The sequence below is a fragment of the Corvus moneduloides genome, chromosome 1 (genome assembly GCF_009650955.1).
Source record: "Corvus moneduloides isolate bCorMon1 chromosome 1, bCorMon1.pri, whole genome shotgun sequence".
Classification (NCBI taxonomy): domain Eukaryota; kingdom Metazoa; phylum Chordata; class Aves; order Passeriformes; family Corvidae; genus Corvus; species Corvus moneduloides.
The window spans coordinates 42195371-42203667 of NC_045476.1; positions in this window are offsets into that span (position 1 = coordinate 42195371).

The window sequence follows — 8297 nt, forward strand, 5'->3', positions numbered from 1 at the left end:
TGTACTTAAACAGCAATGCCTCCCAAAATCCCAGCATATTAGCAATAGTTCAGCAAAAGACATAAGTCAGCCTAACCATTCAAAGATAGATGTTTTGATGACAGATTAAAAATAAATAGACATGGTAATGGATATAAAGAAAATAAACCGAAGTTGCAAGGAAATGTTTTTCTTTAAAAGCTGAAGTTCTCAGGTCAAATATGCTGTCAACAGGGTATGACACTTAAGGTCTCAAAAAGCACTCAGAGCTAAACTTCAGCTCCGTGCATGCAAATCACTGGTGTGTGTGGCTGTTTATCACTGTCACTTGTACAAGCAAATGATAGAATTTACATCTGTAAAAGCCCGTTTGTGCTTAGTTTGTATTCAGTTAACACATACAGCTGAGGTTTGTATGCATATCTGTATATTTTATCATTTGCTTGCAGAAAAAGTAGTGCTCAAATTGTACCTGAAAAATAGATGTCATATTTTGAAAATGTGGTTCTCAGTAGTGCTCAGTAAAAGTAAAAAACCCCAATACAATGGTTCAGATAGAATCTAATCTATTTCCAGCAATGACACCAAAATAAGATAACAGAGTTTATGATCAAACAAACAAGATGCCAGACATCTTGCGGATGTTAGAGTGTGTTTGTCTGTTTCCTTTCTTGTGCCCTTTAATTGACAGTGAAGTAGTTCATAATTTTGACCATCATTAGGGGTCACTTTACCTCAGAGAAGGTTCTAATGCTTTGTTACAAGTAGACACAACTCATAACTCTCAGTACACTTGTTTGATCCTGCCATGAAGACTCATGGCATGTCTGCTCTTTACAATGGTGTCAGTCATGTAAACAGAACCAAAATTCCTGGATCAGGAGAGGTGTGAGGCTGAGTCAGCTAACCTCTCTCTATGCCATCTTCAGCATTGAGCTGGGCCCTTCACCAAGTTCTGTATCGGCACGGTCCAAGCTATCCCCACATGATGGATCCCAGTGCACAGGGATCCATTGGGCTTTGCCTATTTGCCATTAAATTATATTATTTTTATATTTATTTGTGTTTGACAGGATATCATAGTAAGATCTAGATAAAATTTATTTAAAGTGCTTCGATTCTGAAACACAAGACTCAACTGCCAAGGAGAAGAGCAGGACTGTAAAGCTGTTCACTGTCCAGTTTAGCTCTTGCATTTGCCTCTAAGAGACAATGTTAGCCCTCAAACAATAAATCACATTCACTCCTAGTCTGGAAGTTTATCTATACAGCTATTCATCTCATTTCATGGGAGCACCAGAAGAACTCACAGCTGCAGAAAATAGTTGAAGTCAGAATCCAACAGCAATCAAAGAGATTATATTTTTTTCTTCTTCATCAGATGCTTAATTTATTCTCAACTTCCAAAAGGTACTTTCCTTGGATCTACCTGTATCTACCTCAATTGAAACTCTTCTTCCAGAGTTTAAGCTCTAGCACTCTGGGATCACTGTACCAGCATGTAAAACCTGGATCTTCACATCATTCTATGTACATGCAAAAGTGGTCAGGATTCAAGCCCTGGGCATCAATAGCTCTTAAATTTTCTCTTGAAATTCAGGTCACAGCTGGCCATAAGATAAATGATATCCCACCATAGCAGAATGCAGTATACTTAAAAATGGAGTTCAAGTTTGAGAGCCAGAGGGTGTGTCCATGAAGACCAGGCCTATGTGAAACAGATCTATAGAATGTTTTCTGGTTTAATGCTGGAAATTTGTCTGGAAGATAGTCAAATTACTAAACAGCTTTTCCTAGAAACAACAGAGCTGTGCTGGTCTGGTCCTGGGAAAATCCCTATTTTCTTAGAACTAAACCAATGGCAAGATGCCTGTTGTTTCTTGGGGCATTATCACACTGATGTCTCACAATAAGAAAACAATTTTGCAGAAAAAAAACCCCTCTTTTGAGTGCCTTCTATGAAATCAATTTGCATTTCTATTACTTTCTAATGAAAAACATTGCAGTTTACATACTTTGCTATATTTATACAGCTTTTATAATCTTGTCAAGTTATCTGTTTTGCTAGCCCTCCATTAAGTGCTCTGGAATAATTGTGTTTACTGTATTAGGCACTTCTATCTTTTCTAAAGAAAATTAGATGAAAACTAGGAGTTGATATCTTAGATCTAAGACCAACAGGCCTCCTACTCCAGTACCCTGACAGTGCCCAGTGTCAAATGCACTTCAAAGGAAAATAAGTAGGCAAAAGTATCAAATAAATATGCAATAACTAGCTGCTACTAGACTTTCCTCTTAATTACCACCACACTGTCACTAATTTATGCCAAAAATAACAAATTTTATCTACAGTGTAAAAATGTTTTTTGCTGTAACTCCTGTCACTGTTTTTCTCTTTACCCATATAAAGGTCTAATACTCTTAAGAATTTAAAATCCATTTTAAAATTCCAAAATAAGGTACAGCAAAGCAAATGCAAATCAGTAGACATTACATTCTCAAACATGAGTAATGACTCAGCGTTGTTCAGATGTGCATTTTGATTTCTGCAGCTGCATCTTGCAATGCAGTGCTATCAGTCAGATTGAAGCTCTAAACAATCTGGTGATTCTACAGTTCTGTGACATCTAATAGTTCATTTACTTTTTTCTACCTGTCACAAAAACATAACAATCTATTTAAGTAGTCCTTATTTAAGATTTGCTTCCTACTAAAAAAATCTGTATTCTGGGACATGATTCAGAGGGATGGGAGGGTTAAATAGGTACAAGTAGATAATATTACCTTTGGGCCATTTTTTCTGAAGAAACTAACTCTACAAATGCCATGTTGAGTGAGAACTTTCTTATTCTCTGTTTAGGAAACACTTAATATGGTTCAAATATAACTGCAGTGTACACAAAAACAAAGAGGATGAGAAAAAATTAAAAATAATCTCTACGTTTAATTAAAACATCCACTCAAACCATCTTGTGTATTTGTCCATTTAAATATATGGCTGTGTAAAGCACAAACATATATAAAGCATGTATTTCCATATCATATGGATGCACCTACCCCCACTATGTGAAATGGAATAGTGGGTAGATGACAAACAAAAACATCCCTGCGTCTCATTTGCCATGTTTCAGGATGAACTAGAAAAGCATTTACAAGCAGGAAATGCTAAGGTATTGGGGAACAAAAATCATATTCTAAAAAAAAAAAGTATATTTAAAAGGGTGTTTACCAATGGAAATTGAAAAGTTCCCTTCAAACACAAAGGCCAGTTGAAAGCAGTCTCTAGGGGAGGAAAACAAAACCCAAAACAACGCAGGATAAAATCTTGGTTGCTGAAACAATTCTAAAATGCTGGAAAAAGAAATTAATCTGAACGGAAATCAGCTAATTGGTGTAGCTGATTACGGACAAGTGTTAAAAGAATAGCAGCCTGATTCAGAGAGCTAAGACTAAGTTTAAACGAAATAGATGCAGCAGACTGGCTGAAGAACAAGTTTATGATTCAAGAACAGCAGAAAGAAGATTGAAAGGATGTAGGATCATATTGGCTGTACATCCTCTCAAGTGGAAATTCAGAAAATCTGGAAAGTTAAAATTACAGGTATTGATTTCACTAAAAAGATAACAAGTTACTATGATATTGGAAGATCTCATTTGGCCTGTTCTGGGTAACAAGTTTAGTATGTATTACTTGTCATAGTACAAAGAATTCTTAATTGCTTGAGATGCAATTTCACAGCTCAAGTCTTCAAGTGAATCCATGATTGCTTATTTAGTGCTGGTGTATATTTTAAGAGTTGTGGGGAAAAAAATTCTCTGGAGTAATTTCTTTTTCGAAAATGAAAAGTTGACTTTTTGGCATAGCAACCAACTTATCTGTACTGGTAAAAATACAGCTCCTTGTTATCTCACTAATACTTGGCTAAATATGTTTTGTTTTCAGGAGGCAACTGAAAGGAATCTGATGTATGAAGAGCCTTTATGACTGATGGCAACGGTTTGATGAGTGAAATTCCTGTTCTTCTTCAGAAGGAATTTTACATCAATAAACTTTTTCTCTGCACTGAAAAGGAGGGGTTTCAAAACAAGACAGTTCAAATGTGAGAGAAGCTTTTAAAAATTCTCATTAAATACTTAATTTGGATAAAACAGCTTTGTCATAATGTTCAGGTGCTCAGTGGTAATCAAATTTTGGTTTTCCTTCTCGTTTAACATTTGTAATAACTAGGATGCACTCAACATTGTTTATTATCTTGAAAATTTTTCAGGTGCCTGATAGGCCTAAGTTTTAGGAAAAAATATTCATGGTAACTGCAAAAGATAATTAACCTGCCAAGTACAATTCAAGGCTAAAGGAAATGTGCTACATTATATCACTTAAAAGTACTCAAAATTAAACTATGTTTAAAAATTCTCACAGTGATATTTCAAGATTTTTGCACAGGCTGAGAAACGCTGCACTTAATACAATATCCAAAGAGATTAAGGTGGATTCAGTTTTTATAGACATAAGATCATCAAAGGGAAACCTTTTAGAAACTTTAATGGAAGGCTTCAGAAAAAGGTAAATATGATCCAGCTTCATGGGCCTCAGTCACCAGAGGATGATACAGCCTATTTGTAAACAAATGGTTATTTATTAGCTGTGGTATTTGAAAGACGATGATTGCTAGGGATTTATGAGTAAGTAATCTCATTTCTCTTAATCGTGGCAATGACTCAATTTTCCTAGCTAGAATAGAGTTTCAGTATGCTCCACCAATCTTGCAATACACTTTATCATTTGGGTATTTTGGGCTTTTTCCTTAACTCTAAGCGACAGTGATCGTAAGACATGATATCAGTGGGGAGCATTTACCATGACAAAGCACTGCAAACTTAGCAGAACTACAGTCAGAATACTCTTTTCTGTTTCATTACAGAACTTCATTTGTAATTTGATGTAGAAGTAAATATCAGTGCTATTTAAAATGACAGCAGAGAAGAAATGGTAAATAGTAAGAAAAAAAGTATTAAAGTTAGGTAATAGCCCAGTTAGTTCTACTGTACAAAGGCAAAGGAAACTCCTAAATGCTTATTAACACAATCAGTTTTTAAATACAGAGCACCACACAGTGTGTGGGAATGGGTCAGTTCCTGTCTCCAGAGCTCTAGTAAATTGGGCAACATAGCTGAAGTAACCAGAAAGTAATTTACTGGATTTCTGTCCTTCAACCTTGTACATTTCTCATCACTGAACTTTTCTGGACAGCTGCATGTGGTGGCCAGCGAGCCTACATTAGAAGGGACAAAGAGAGTCCCCTGGTGGGACAAGTCCCTAGTACCAAAAGAACCTGCTCAAGTTAGGGCGACCAGAAAAGCTTCTCCCAGGATGCATTGTTCTGTTATGTTAATCTACCCCAGTTCTGCTTCCCTCGTTGGCCCGTGGCCCCTCAATCCCCTTGCTACCTTATATGTTCCATGCCATAGAAAGTTCTCCACTCCAGGTTCCCCCCGTTGGCCTTGGCCCCTCGCCACTCCTCGAGAGCTTCCCCACTGGCTCCCATTCCCTAGTCCCGCCTTTGTGCCGCCCCTGTGCCCTCAGATCATCTGCTGCTCCTTCCACTCCCGTGCTTAAACCTGGACCTTCCATTGTTCTCTGTCTTCGCCTCTGGAACTTTTCAGGGTGTGGGTGCATTAAAGAGCTCCCGTGGAACTCCACACGGAGATCCTTCCTGCCTCTTTGCCATCGACCCGTATTACTGAAGCCATCCATGCGTTTGTGCGTGCGCACGTCTGAGTGTGTAGCTGATCCTGCCGAGCGGCTTGGCTAAGGAGACACTCTTGGAAGATCGCAGCACCTCTCGCTCCAGCCCAGAAGCTGAGGAGCTCGGGTTAGTGATAGCTGCGTTCTAAGCTTATACATTTACCCGTCTTTTAAAATTTATGAGCTTAAATATGTTTCAGATACTTTCGTTACTTGGGTATTCTGATTTAGACTTTTCCTCCTCAGAGGCACGTGATGACAGAAACACGAAGTACAGGGTTGACTCTTAAGGGTATTCTAAGAATGACTGATTCATATCAGGTTTCAGTAAAAAATTTGCCTTTATGAATTTTTGAGGAAATAAGTATATATTATGCATAAAAGCCCAAAGAACAACAGGACTGTGTTCAGAAAGTCAGTGCCACTGCCTGGCTTTTAAAAGCAAAAATTATAAACACACAATACATCGTATGTACACACTCTCAACTGGTTTGTGTTGGTGGGTGCAGCACAGACCTCTGACATGCAATCTAGAAAAGTACTTGAGTTGTGAAAAGCTGTCCCTCTTCTGTGAATCAGCCACAAGAGGCGGATGAGACATGCATGTCATCTGGCCTACAGAATTTTTACCTGGCAGGAGCAAAACACTGCTTCTAGGGGCAGACAAAGGTAATACTTATCTGTCATTTACCAAACATAAATCCTCCACGGGTGCTATTCTGTGTACATTCATATTACAGTCACAGATTCCTCAGTGGCCTTCCCAGTTAAATAATTTCTTTCTGAGATCCAGACTGTTTCCACTCCTTTCTATTAACTTTGCATTTTAACTCCACTTTTCTCTGCCTTCATTTCTTTTCCCTAATAATTTCAGTCACTCTCTCTTGCCCTGTGCTCCTTCGTTGTCCCCATCCTTGTAACACTCAGACCCAGCTCCTAATGCTCCACTTAGGCAGTTTTATTGCTGTGGCATCAGCAGGGGTTCTTTGACACTAAAAGAGAGATAATCTCCTGCTACAAGCTTTGTTCTCCAAACCACAATACTTGTCAAAGAGAGGAGGAATTGCACAAAGCCCCACTTGGCCCCTTCCGTCCAGGCAAGGAGCAGATCCAGTGAAGATGAAGCTTTGGAGAAGGTAACTGCCAAAATCTAGTGGCTAAAAATATGTAGGCTTTTTCTTTTTTTTTTTTTTTCCTTTCCCTAGGAGGTTACAAATGCAAACCAAATGTAGGCAGATTTTCACAGGCTAGCTCATGCCAAGCTTTAGGCCACTGCTCCAGAACATAAAATAGAGTTTCCTTGGTAATTGTAAACATTTCTCATAGGAGCAAAAATATTTTCCTATGAAATCTATTGTGAGGCATGGATCTTCTTGCTTAAGCTTTCCAAAGCAAGTACTACATTCATTTCAGCCTGAGGCAGACACCTGCCATGGAAATCTTCGAGGTGAGTATTTAAAATTTAGCAAAATTGTATTATATCTGAAGACACTTAATAATGGGAAAAGACAGTATCTTAAAGAAGGGGATTTCTTACGTGTTTATTTAACTGTACCCAGCATTGTGGGGATTGAGTTATTTCCTCTCAAGGGGATGAGAGTCATTTTGCAGACAATCTTAAAAACAGAATTTAACTACAGCTGTCTGCTTTGTTCTTCAAGGGCATGGGAGATGCTTCAAAAAGGCTAAATTGTGAACTGAACAAAGCTTGTTTTAATAATTTCTGTGTATGCATTTACGAGGCATCTGAAAAAATACCCATGTGATTTCACCAGATGCAGTGATGCTGGGTGTGTTTCCCAGGATGAGATTAGGCAGATTGCCTTGGGTTTGCTCCACAGGGGACACGTCAACTACCTTTATTGCATGCCATCAGCAATGTGCCACTGAGACATTTCCAAAAGATTAAATACTTCTCAGGATTAAGAGGCCTGTTTAAAACAGAAAATTTCCTTTTTTGTTTTTTCTACATGTAATGCCTATTAGGGGGCTATAAAGGGGATTATGGAATCATAAATCATCAACAGTATTGTTTGCTGAGGTCTTTTTGTTATTTTTGCTTATATTTATGAAAGTATGTGCATTTTCAACTTGTATATGCATGTAAATATCTATTAAAATAAATGCAGAATAATATGTTGTTTAGCCTCCCTAGAAAACTGCACATTTCTCAAGTCACTGTGCCAGTTAACCTTTGCTTTGTGGTTGGAAGTGGCAGTTGGTATAGTTATTAAAGAGAAGAGATTTTTTAGGATTCAAAGGATTTCTTATCAGCAAGTACTCTTTATGTGACTCCATAATACTTCCCTGTTCTGTAGTAGAGGTTTCTTTAAAATTCTCTCTACAATCAAGAAGAATGAAATTTAAGAACTATGCTAATAATGGTAAATTCTATTTCTTGTTAATTATTTCTCAGTCTCACATAGTGACTCTTTCAGTTTATATTATAAGACCGAATAATAGAAGATTGACGTATTTTGGAATTTAGTCTTTTTGATTGAAATGTTATTGAGTACAAGATACAGAATCTCAGTCAATCAAATAATTATTGAAACAACTATCAAAGCTTCAC